The sequence below is a fragment of the Ornithodoros turicata genome, unplaced genomic scaffold (assembly GCF_037126465.1).
Source record: "Ornithodoros turicata isolate Travis unplaced genomic scaffold, ASM3712646v1 ctg00000882.1, whole genome shotgun sequence".
Classification (NCBI taxonomy): Eukaryota; Metazoa; Arthropoda; class Arachnida; order Ixodida; family Argasidae; genus Ornithodoros; species Ornithodoros turicata.
The window spans coordinates 800,716-810,449 of NW_026999409.1; positions in this window are offsets into that span (position 1 = coordinate 800,716).

Sequence of the window (9,734 nt, forward strand, 5' to 3'; positions counted from 1 at the left end):
CATAAATTGCTGCAAATTCTTGAACGAAAAATGTCAGCAACTCTGACGCATAGTCATTGAACTCTAGGTACAATTGTGGAGAGCACAGTATGGAAATAGCCACGTGCAGAAGTATGAAATGTTGGTACATCCGTGTAGGCAGCACACGTTTAAGCACTGTAGGGCCAACGTACAGCAGGAAAGAACGGTACTCGGAGGCTTTCCAATGTTCAAGTTCATCTGTTGTGCGTGGCTGCCTTTGGAACTCGACAGGCAATGAGCACTCCTCCAAGTACTGATTTAAGAGCTGCTTTTGCTGTGCACTAATACGAAGCGGAAGCTTGCCAGTGATCCATATGTGTAGCAATCGCCGCATGACACCTAAACACACCAAGTGCATGTAATCTATCGGGAACGACAGTACCATGTCTATGTGCAAGGCAGAAAAGGGCGAAACTGCGTGATGGTGGTTCTGGTCCTGCATTGCACGAAACGTTTCGTCGGTACGGAGATTAAAATTAGAGCAATCTGGAAAAATCACACGATTGTCCACAAAAGCACTTTTTTGAGTGCAACGGTCACAGGAGCTGTAACCAGCATGGCTCTTCGTGCATTTAACAAAAGATCGGGCTGGGACATCACAAATTACAGCTTTCAAGACAACTCTGTAATGTCTTCCTTTGACAGATAGTCCACTTGACTCCAAGCATTTCATTTCGTCAACAAAGTCTTTCAAGAAACTATCGAGATCAGGTGGTTTTCCTGGGCCGTAGTAGATGCTCACAAGGAAGGGAGTGGTATTGACGGCATTAGCCACTGAGCAGGTGATCGGCCAAAAACTATAGGGAGAGCTCCTATAAACAGGAATACCATCGATACTGATCTGCAAAAGGACTGTGTCTCCAGTCGGTACCTCAGTTGTGCTTAGCACTTTCCCTAAACCTTTGACCAGCCCAAAATGCACATAGCCATCTTTCACACAGGAAGATCGAGCAGTGCCAAGGATTGTTCGTGCGTCCTTCGGTATATCATGACCAAGATCCCAAAGCAGCTTCGCAATGTCATTCACAGCCACGTGAGTCAAGTTGTGACGGACAGCAAGACTGGCAACTCGCTGTGTAATATCTACGGCAGAACCGTCGCCTACACAGTCTTCCGTTGACGCAACACTTGTGTCTTGATCACCATCACTAGAACACTGCAGCAGAACGCACTGTTCTTCATGTTGTCTGTTAAGCCCGTGTGCACCTACGCTGTCCTCCTCTTGACCTGTTGCACAGGTGCTAGGGTCATGCTCATTTAAAGGAGCATGGAAATGATCGGAATAAAATGTGCCGGGAGAAGTAGAAATTATGATTCTGAGCCCTGTGATACATATTCGCACAAAAAGTTTGAGCGTAGCGCGCAATCCTGGAGCGCGAGGGAGCTTTGAATCTCGCGGCAGAAATGCCCCCTCACTCGGCTGTCAGCCGCTGACGTCATGTGACCGCGCCGTCTTTTTCTTTATTTTTTGCGATTTCTCCGGCGCGCGCTGGCAAGCCGACCGGGAAGGAAGCGTTGTTGCTCATCGGACGCCGTGCGAAGGACAGGTGATGAATTGAACACTCTTTAGGCGACACGTCTGCTCTTCTCGACGAAACGTTTTATGGAGTTGGAGGCTAAGTTCCTCGAGCTTCGATTTCGCCACACGAATGTACCGGAGGCTGGTAAGTGATGCTGCTAAGTGTGAACGAACATTCGGATTGAAATATAGTGCTTCTTCTTGTTTACAAATGCATAGTCATGAAGACGCGGCGCAGTGACCAGTGTTTTCACTTGAAGATGTTGCCGACCATCATGACTTCTCCGTGTTGTGGTCAACACTATGGGCTCTGAACCGCATGGACACTGGCATCTCTGAGGCGAAAGAGCGGACCGATGAACGCATAGCTGTGTAACATTGCGCTTACCATATCTTAGTGATACCAGGAGCGTAACGTCTCCACAAACACTACAACATGAATACCAAAATAAAGTTAGTAAAGTTCATCTGCTAGCGATCTGTGGGAAACCCCAAAATACATGGTCAAATAATCATTTTCTTTTTTGAATGGTCATACGCAGAATACAACACTGGCACATGGAATAAATCTCCAACTGGCAGGAACGTATTTAGTCGTATCACATATATATATGCTGCACACACAGGCACAATACTGTTCACTACTGAACGACACCTCAGCACAATCGGAACAGAAATCACAACCGCGTACGATCCACCTCAACCCGGGCCGTCACTGCAACACAGAGGCCTGGCTACACCTTTTACACTGCCCGCAGTCTTGTTTCATGCAAAACTTACGAGACAAATCATGTAAGAACGCAAGTGAATGTCAAACGCAAATAAATAGCAACAGCGTCTCAGTCGGTAAGTTGCCATGATTCCAGAGCTAGCAGACGATTCTGGCGGGGAGCGGACGCTTCCGGCAGCCAATGGAGTGCTCGGACGCCTGACGTCACCACACGCCAGACTCGGCTTGGGGGAGACTGTCGCCGCGGAGCGCATTCTTCCAAACTAATTTTCTCAGGAAATTCGCGCTTTTCGAAGGAAATATTTTCCGTAACAGTTTATGAAGGTAGTATGTTCATATCAAGCGGTGAAAAAATATATGTTCCAAATGATTTCCATGCTCCTTTAATGTGTGACTGACAACATGACCCACGTCAGCTTGTGCTTCAGAAGAGCTGCTCTGGATATCTTGAGCACTGTCATTACATGCGCAGTCTGGGGGAAGTGGTGCTTCGGCATCTGCATCTGCTATGCTCACCATTAGAGCGTCGAACAGCACGGTAGTGCTGCCACCGAGACATGCTGAAGTGGATGATATCACTTAACGTTACGAACTGTACGAGTTTAACACCACCACTTTAACCATCTAACACCTTGTACAATTTAACCAACACTTTAATACCACCAGTTTTTGGACAAGCTATTACTGAAGTGTGACGTAAAAAAAATGCGAACGAAACTAGGGAAGTATTTCAATGCACGTAGCCTACCTTCAGATTAGCTGATCAGCGGCGCTTATGCCAGTATCATTGGAAATACATCGACGCTGAGCGTTTGGTGTTAGTCACTTTTCGAAACAAAACGCGTCCCCCCGCGAACGCAGATGTACCTCAATCACCGTTACAACCCATTCATTGACTTTCAGTACTCATAGTTACACGAAAAAGCGAAGTCTTATATGCATAACACCCCTACCACATCATTCGACAACCACAATGAAAAAGAGTGAAACAAAACGGATGGTGTACTCCTAAGCTGGCAGTTGTGTCAAAATCGAAAGCACAAGGTGGGATACGAAGTCACCACCACGATCGAAATCAAGTCGTTACTGTTCATGCAATGATGTGCACTTGCGTCTCTTAATCTTACTATCACTTTAGCAGAGTGAAACAGTACGTACCTTAGCGTATTTGCTCAAAAACGTTCAAATGGTTCTCGCAGCAGAAAACGTCAATTCCAGGCTTGCCAAGTCGAAAGGAGTGCGACGGGGCTCCTAGACTGAAGCCACGACTCAGCCGAAACCGAAACTTGTCTTGCTCAGCTCATAAACACGAAAAGTATTTCAAGTTTCACGAAAGGACGGGGTTATTGAAACGTAATTAGGTACATTTGTAGACACTTTGTAATTGAAGGCTATGTATAAATCGACGATGACGAGACTTAGAAATCGGCACGACCGAAGACGATACTGGAATGCATGTGAAACAATTGGCTCGCTCACGTTTTGCTCATCGTAAAACCAAACGCTCCAAATGAAGGCATTGTGTCCTCTAGCTGACATAATAATATGATAGCACTACATTTGACATGCTGAGCAATTATTCTGTAGCAGTTATCGCAAACCCCAAGGTGACTTACGACGCTCTGTGGTGCTGCAGTTGCGCTTCAAGATGGCGTCGCTTTCGTCGGGTCTTGATTCCTTGCTTCGACCCTTCGACCACATCGTCAGGATTACAAGAAAGTTAAGTGCCCACAGTGCTTCAAATTCTTCCAAAAATTATTGCTGTTACCATGTTTTGAAGCATATACGATATTCAGGGCAGGAATGCCGTTGTCTTTTAAAACTTCGGAAACCATGCAGAGATATTTTCCGAATGGGACCTCGTAACACATTTACGAGCTTCAGTTCACATCCTGAAGTTCGGTTCGATGGTCCAGTATAGGTTGTATCGGAAACTGTGTTTGCCCCGTCAAAATAGCAATTATGACGCCAGATAACGGCTGTATGATTACGTTTAAGGAACTGCGAAGCCTGCTAAAAAGGAAAGTGTGGATGTTGAACGGGTTTCATCAAATATCTGCGCGGCATTTGAACGGCGAGGACGTCTGAGCCTACGTTGAAGCCATAGGAAGATGTGGAGGTGAGAACACCAGTGCTTGTCAAAATATTTTTCATAACAGACACTCAAACTAATCGTTGTTTTTGTCACCACTGGCCACCTAATTTCCACAGCCTCGTGAGACGACGTTGTGTCACTTCTAGTCTATTGTACTTGTCGTTGTAGACTGTCGTAACATATTGTGTGGTTATAAAGTATATGTTTACAAATAAAATCGCTGCTGAAGAATATTATTGACAACTCATCAACATGCTATGGTTCCCCTTGAACACAAAAATGAGGTTGACAGGGACATCAGCAAACATATAACCCTCCCAGAGGTCGATTTCTGGGGACATTGCCTCCTCACAACGAGGACAAAATTCCTATAGCGTAGAAAACGTTTAGTTGTGCTTCCAGGGGTGGGCTAGATTGAGCCATAGACAAGCAGTTTTGACATACTGAGGCAGCACTAGTCCAGCTGATTTAGAGATGCCGTATGGGCTTTTCTGAAAGGTGTGTGGCGCAGGCAGTCGAGAAGCATGTGCTCTAGATCCTTGACATAACCACAGTGATATCTTGGAGAGTCAACTTGACGCAAACAGTGACGGCACTGTGCTGCAAATTCCACATTGAGTCGTAACTGATGAGTTAATGCAAGGCCTTGGCATGAGGTCTTTCGTGGCACCCAGAAAGCTAGCACTGCATCAACCCATGCAAGCATAGGTGTCGATGGTGCTGGACAAGGTTTGTTGATACGATGAAAATGGAAGGAAATATATCGAAACTAATCAAGAGCGACACGTAAGGAAATACCAACACTGCAAGGTTGGAGGTAACTTGTATGGCAATTTCAGCATCCTCAATCCGACGAGCATAAACACAAAAACAAACTCTTAAGTTATATTGCACTGCCTGCTCTGACAACTAACTGTGGTACCAGTGACAATTGAGGGTGTAGAGCCACAGTTGTATTTTGGTTCTCAAGGTGTTGGTGTATGATAGACAGATGACATACACTGTTTTTGTTGTTTTACCTATCTTCTAAGGTGGATGTTCTTGACGAAGGTCTATATTCTAGGAGAGCTGTACGGATACCAAAACGATGACACCCATCAACCGAGCTTCCACTAAAGAAGAAATATGTACCAGCCACACTGCCATTGACTGTCATTTGCTGCAGGGCTTCCTGCAGCAACCTGAGGTTGCAGATATGACGAAAAATAAAATGTGTTAGGTGCAGGAAGGCAAGCCATACGAAGAATCTGCAAGTAAGTAGCACGAATGCTACGCTTTTCTATGTCATCAACAACTGTTCTTTGAAATCTTTGCAAATTGTACCATGAATAAACTATGTGGTGTTGTGAATCACGATGTAGGTGACATGTATTTATTGATGTTCTAACGATTCCGTCAATGCTTAGCGTGCTCGACTCCTCTTGGAACTGGGCTGGATGGACTGGACAACACTCAGCACTGTTCGCAATACTTTTTGCGCGATGTGATTCTTGTACAAGTTTTTCTCTTATGTGTTCCTTTTTTTCTTTTATTTTTTTTGATGCGTCACTCAAGCAACTTCATTGCAGAGGCGAACGTTTCTATACGCCAAACAGAATATGGTAAGCGACTGGGCGCGTTCCTCTTAAAAAAAGGACCATGGAACAGGCAGTTGGATGAGGAATATGTCATGTATGTCATTTCGTGTATCCTGCGACCTTGATCTGCGCTTTGAATATAAACTGAAACGTGAACACATGCATGGAAGAGGAGTGCTATTATGTTGAACGAGTGGAATGTCTGCCTAGTCTCGAGGCATGTTGGGGGCACACAGGAAGGAAAGGGTTTATATAGACCATCAACATGCACGGCCTCTTTGAGGGCTGAAAGTGCTATGATGTGTGGAGTCGCACTCCTAATTGTTTCAGAAGTCGTAAAATTTAAGAAATATCACAGGGAAACTGTCACGTGATCCCGGTCGGCTCTTGGGTGGCGGAGGGGACCCGGATTATGAACGGTCGACAGTTCATTGATGCCGTTAAGCTGCGAGTAAATGCCCTCCCATGCCGAACTAGATCAGGCAGAGGACTGGAGGGAGAGAAGACTTGTCGGGCGGGATGTCAGTCCCAGGAAACGCTGTCCCACATCCTCCAGACGTGCCACAGGACGCACGGAGCACGGACCCGCCGACATGACAATATCGTCAAGTTCGTCAACAAGAGACTGCTGGAGCTCGGGTGGGAAACCCAAGTTGAACCTGTCATCCGGGCCACGCAGGGCGTCATGAAGCCAGATCTTGTGGCGAAAAAGGGCGACCAAACTTTTGTGCTCGACGCCCAGGTGGTGGGCACCGGGATAGCCCTGGAGTTGGCCCACGGGCACAAAGTTTTAAAATATAATCGACCTGAAGCATGTGACCACGTTCGAGGTGCAGGACAAGACCCCATCATCTCCAGCATCACCCTTTCGTATAGGGGGATTTGAGCCCGTGCAAGCGCTGATGTCCTGCTTGACATGGGCTTGAACCGGAAGGACATCTCCACAATCACCATCATGGCGCTACAGGGCGGGGCTCGATGCTACTATGTATTCGGGCGAATGACCACGGTGGCCCTCCACCGGTGATGTAGGTGTGGGCCCCCGAGGCACGCAGTGTACTTTCCCTATTGTCATTTATTTTTGGGGAGAGTTTTTTCAGGGTATGTCTTCCCTTAATAAAGACAGAATTGGAAAAAAAATAGCTAAATGACACAAAGGACGACGCAGTATCATACCCACCATGCTTTTGTAATGCAATCCATTCTAAAACGAGTGAAACGCGGTAGTAAGAATAATCTGCTTTCCCCTGGTCCCTGGTGGTTGAGGATGGGAGGCGCAGTTGGTGGTCTGCGTCTGTGGTTGAATCCTTACCGTGCTTGAGTGGGATTATTCCATACAGGCACGCTTTGGACAAATACCGGGTGGCTCCCGCCTCGTGCGGATGATTATGGTAGGCCCCTGTAGCGGTAGCCTTGGAAACTAAAGCCGGGGATTTGTCCTCAACTTGGACCGTATGGCTCTGAGAGCTAGGAGTCGTGGCGAGCTCCTGTAACCCAGCTTCTAGGGGGCTGGAGATGTTGGGAGGTTAGCCCTTGCGGAGAGGCCCCCTCTGGCATTACCCACTGGAGATGAGGTGTAGGACAGCCCTTGCAGACTTACTGGCTGTTGCCGGCCCATGACCGGGGTGCTGGGGCCCTCCTGGAGTCTATTTCTTGTGGGGTGTCCCGGCTAGTCAGGGTTGAGTACTACCCCACCATCAAGTGTACGAATCATGGCCGGGGGTGGAAGCTTCGTGGCGGTTAAACCCCGTATGCCGCGGAGTGAGTCCCCGCGCCTACAGGACTAGCTAAATGACACAAAGGACGACCAAGTATCATACCCACGATGTTTTTGTAATACAATCCATTCAAAAACGAGTGAGAGGCGGCAGTAAGAATAATCTGCTTTTAGTAGCTAAATGACACAAAGGACGACCAAGTATCATACCCACCATGCTTTTGTAATACAATCCATTCAAAAACGAGTGATAGGCGGCAGTAAGAATAATCTTCTTTCGGTAGCTAAATGACGCAAAGGACGACCAAGTATCATACCCACCATGCTTTTGTAATACAATCCATTCAAAAACGAGTGAGAGGCGGCAGTAAGAATAATCTGCTTTTAGTAGCTAAATGACACAAAGGACGACCAAGTATCATACCCACCATGCTTTTGTAATACAATCCATTCAAAAACGAGTGATAGGCGCCAGTAAGAATAATCTGCTTTCAGTAGCTAAATGACACAAAGGACGACCAAGTATCATACCCACCATGCTTTTGTAATGCAATCCATTCTAAAACGAGTGAAACGCGGTAGTAAGAATAATCTGCTTTCGGTAGCTAAATGACACAAAGGACGACCAAGTATCATACCCACCATGCTTTTGTAATACAATCCATTCAAAAACGAGTGATAGGCGGCAGTAAGAATAATCTGCTTTCGGTAGCTAAATGACGCAAAGGACGACCAAGTATCATACCCACCATGCTTTTGTAATACAATCCATTCAAAAACGAGTGAGAGGCGGCAGTAAGAATAATCTGCTTTTAGTAGCTAAATGACACAAAGGACGACCAAGTATCATACCCACCATGCTTTTGTAATACAATCCATTCAAAAACGAGTGAGAGGCGGCAGTAAGAATAATCTGCTTTTAGTAGCTAAATAACACAAAGGACGACCAAGTATCATACCCACCATGCTTTTGTAATGCAATCCATTCCAAAACGAGTGAAACGCGGTAGTAAGAATAATCTGCTTTCGGTAGCTAAATGACACAAAGGACGACCAAGTATCATACCCACCATGCTTTTGTAATGCAATCCATTCTAAAACGAGTGAAACGCGGTAGTAAGAATAATCTGCTTTCGGGTAAACGGCGGGAGTAACTATGACTCTCTTTCGGGCTGGGTCCTATGGACCTAGTGCGATCTCCGGCTCGCCGCTGCCAACGGAACGGTCCCCCTTTGACCGGGCGCCGTCGCTCGCGCCTGTAACCCAGCCTAGTTGGGGGTCGGGAGTCCGAACCCGCGGGTCAGTGTGGTCGGAGGTTGTTACTACAAGCCGCTATGATGCGCAATACATAGCCTCTCATGCGGAAGTGGCCAACTCCAACCTTCTCGTGGTGCAGCCTGACAACCCCTCGGGGGAGCTAATGGAGCAATGACCCACCATCTGCTGGAGTGTGGGCTGCCAACCCCTCTCCGGTGAAAATTTGCTGGGCGCGAACAACTCTGAAAACTCAAGACGAAGCGGTCGCCGAGCGGTGGCCGCTCCTAGCATGAACGAGCAAGACGCCCAGTCGTCGCGGCTCGTGGAAGATGGAGTACGGACTCTATTCACTTGTACCTGCGAAAAATCCTTCTCAACACTAAAGGGCCTGAGAGTCCATGCCAGCCTTAAACGGCACGAGCTGCCTGAAGTGCACCAACCCGTACAGGGTACTACTCAGCAACGTGCAACCACGGCTCTACGATCTCAACCTGGTGGCGATCTCACCCAGACTAGAACCAGGGTTACTGGGGACCCCGCCAGCACAGAAATTACCAACTCGGCGAGTGGCGCCTCCAGTCTGACAACACATGAAGATAGGGATGAGGCTTCAACTAGTCGAGAAGCGGGATCGGCTAACCTGCCATTTACGTGTCCAGAGTGCGGGCGATCCTTCTCGAGGAAGAGTGGCCTCGGCCTACACAGGAAAGCTGCTCACCCCATCGAATATAGTCAAGGCATTGTAGTAACTCGTGCGAGGCCACGATGGAGTGATGAGGAAGAGTATCGACTCGCTAGGATGGAGGCCGATATCAGGC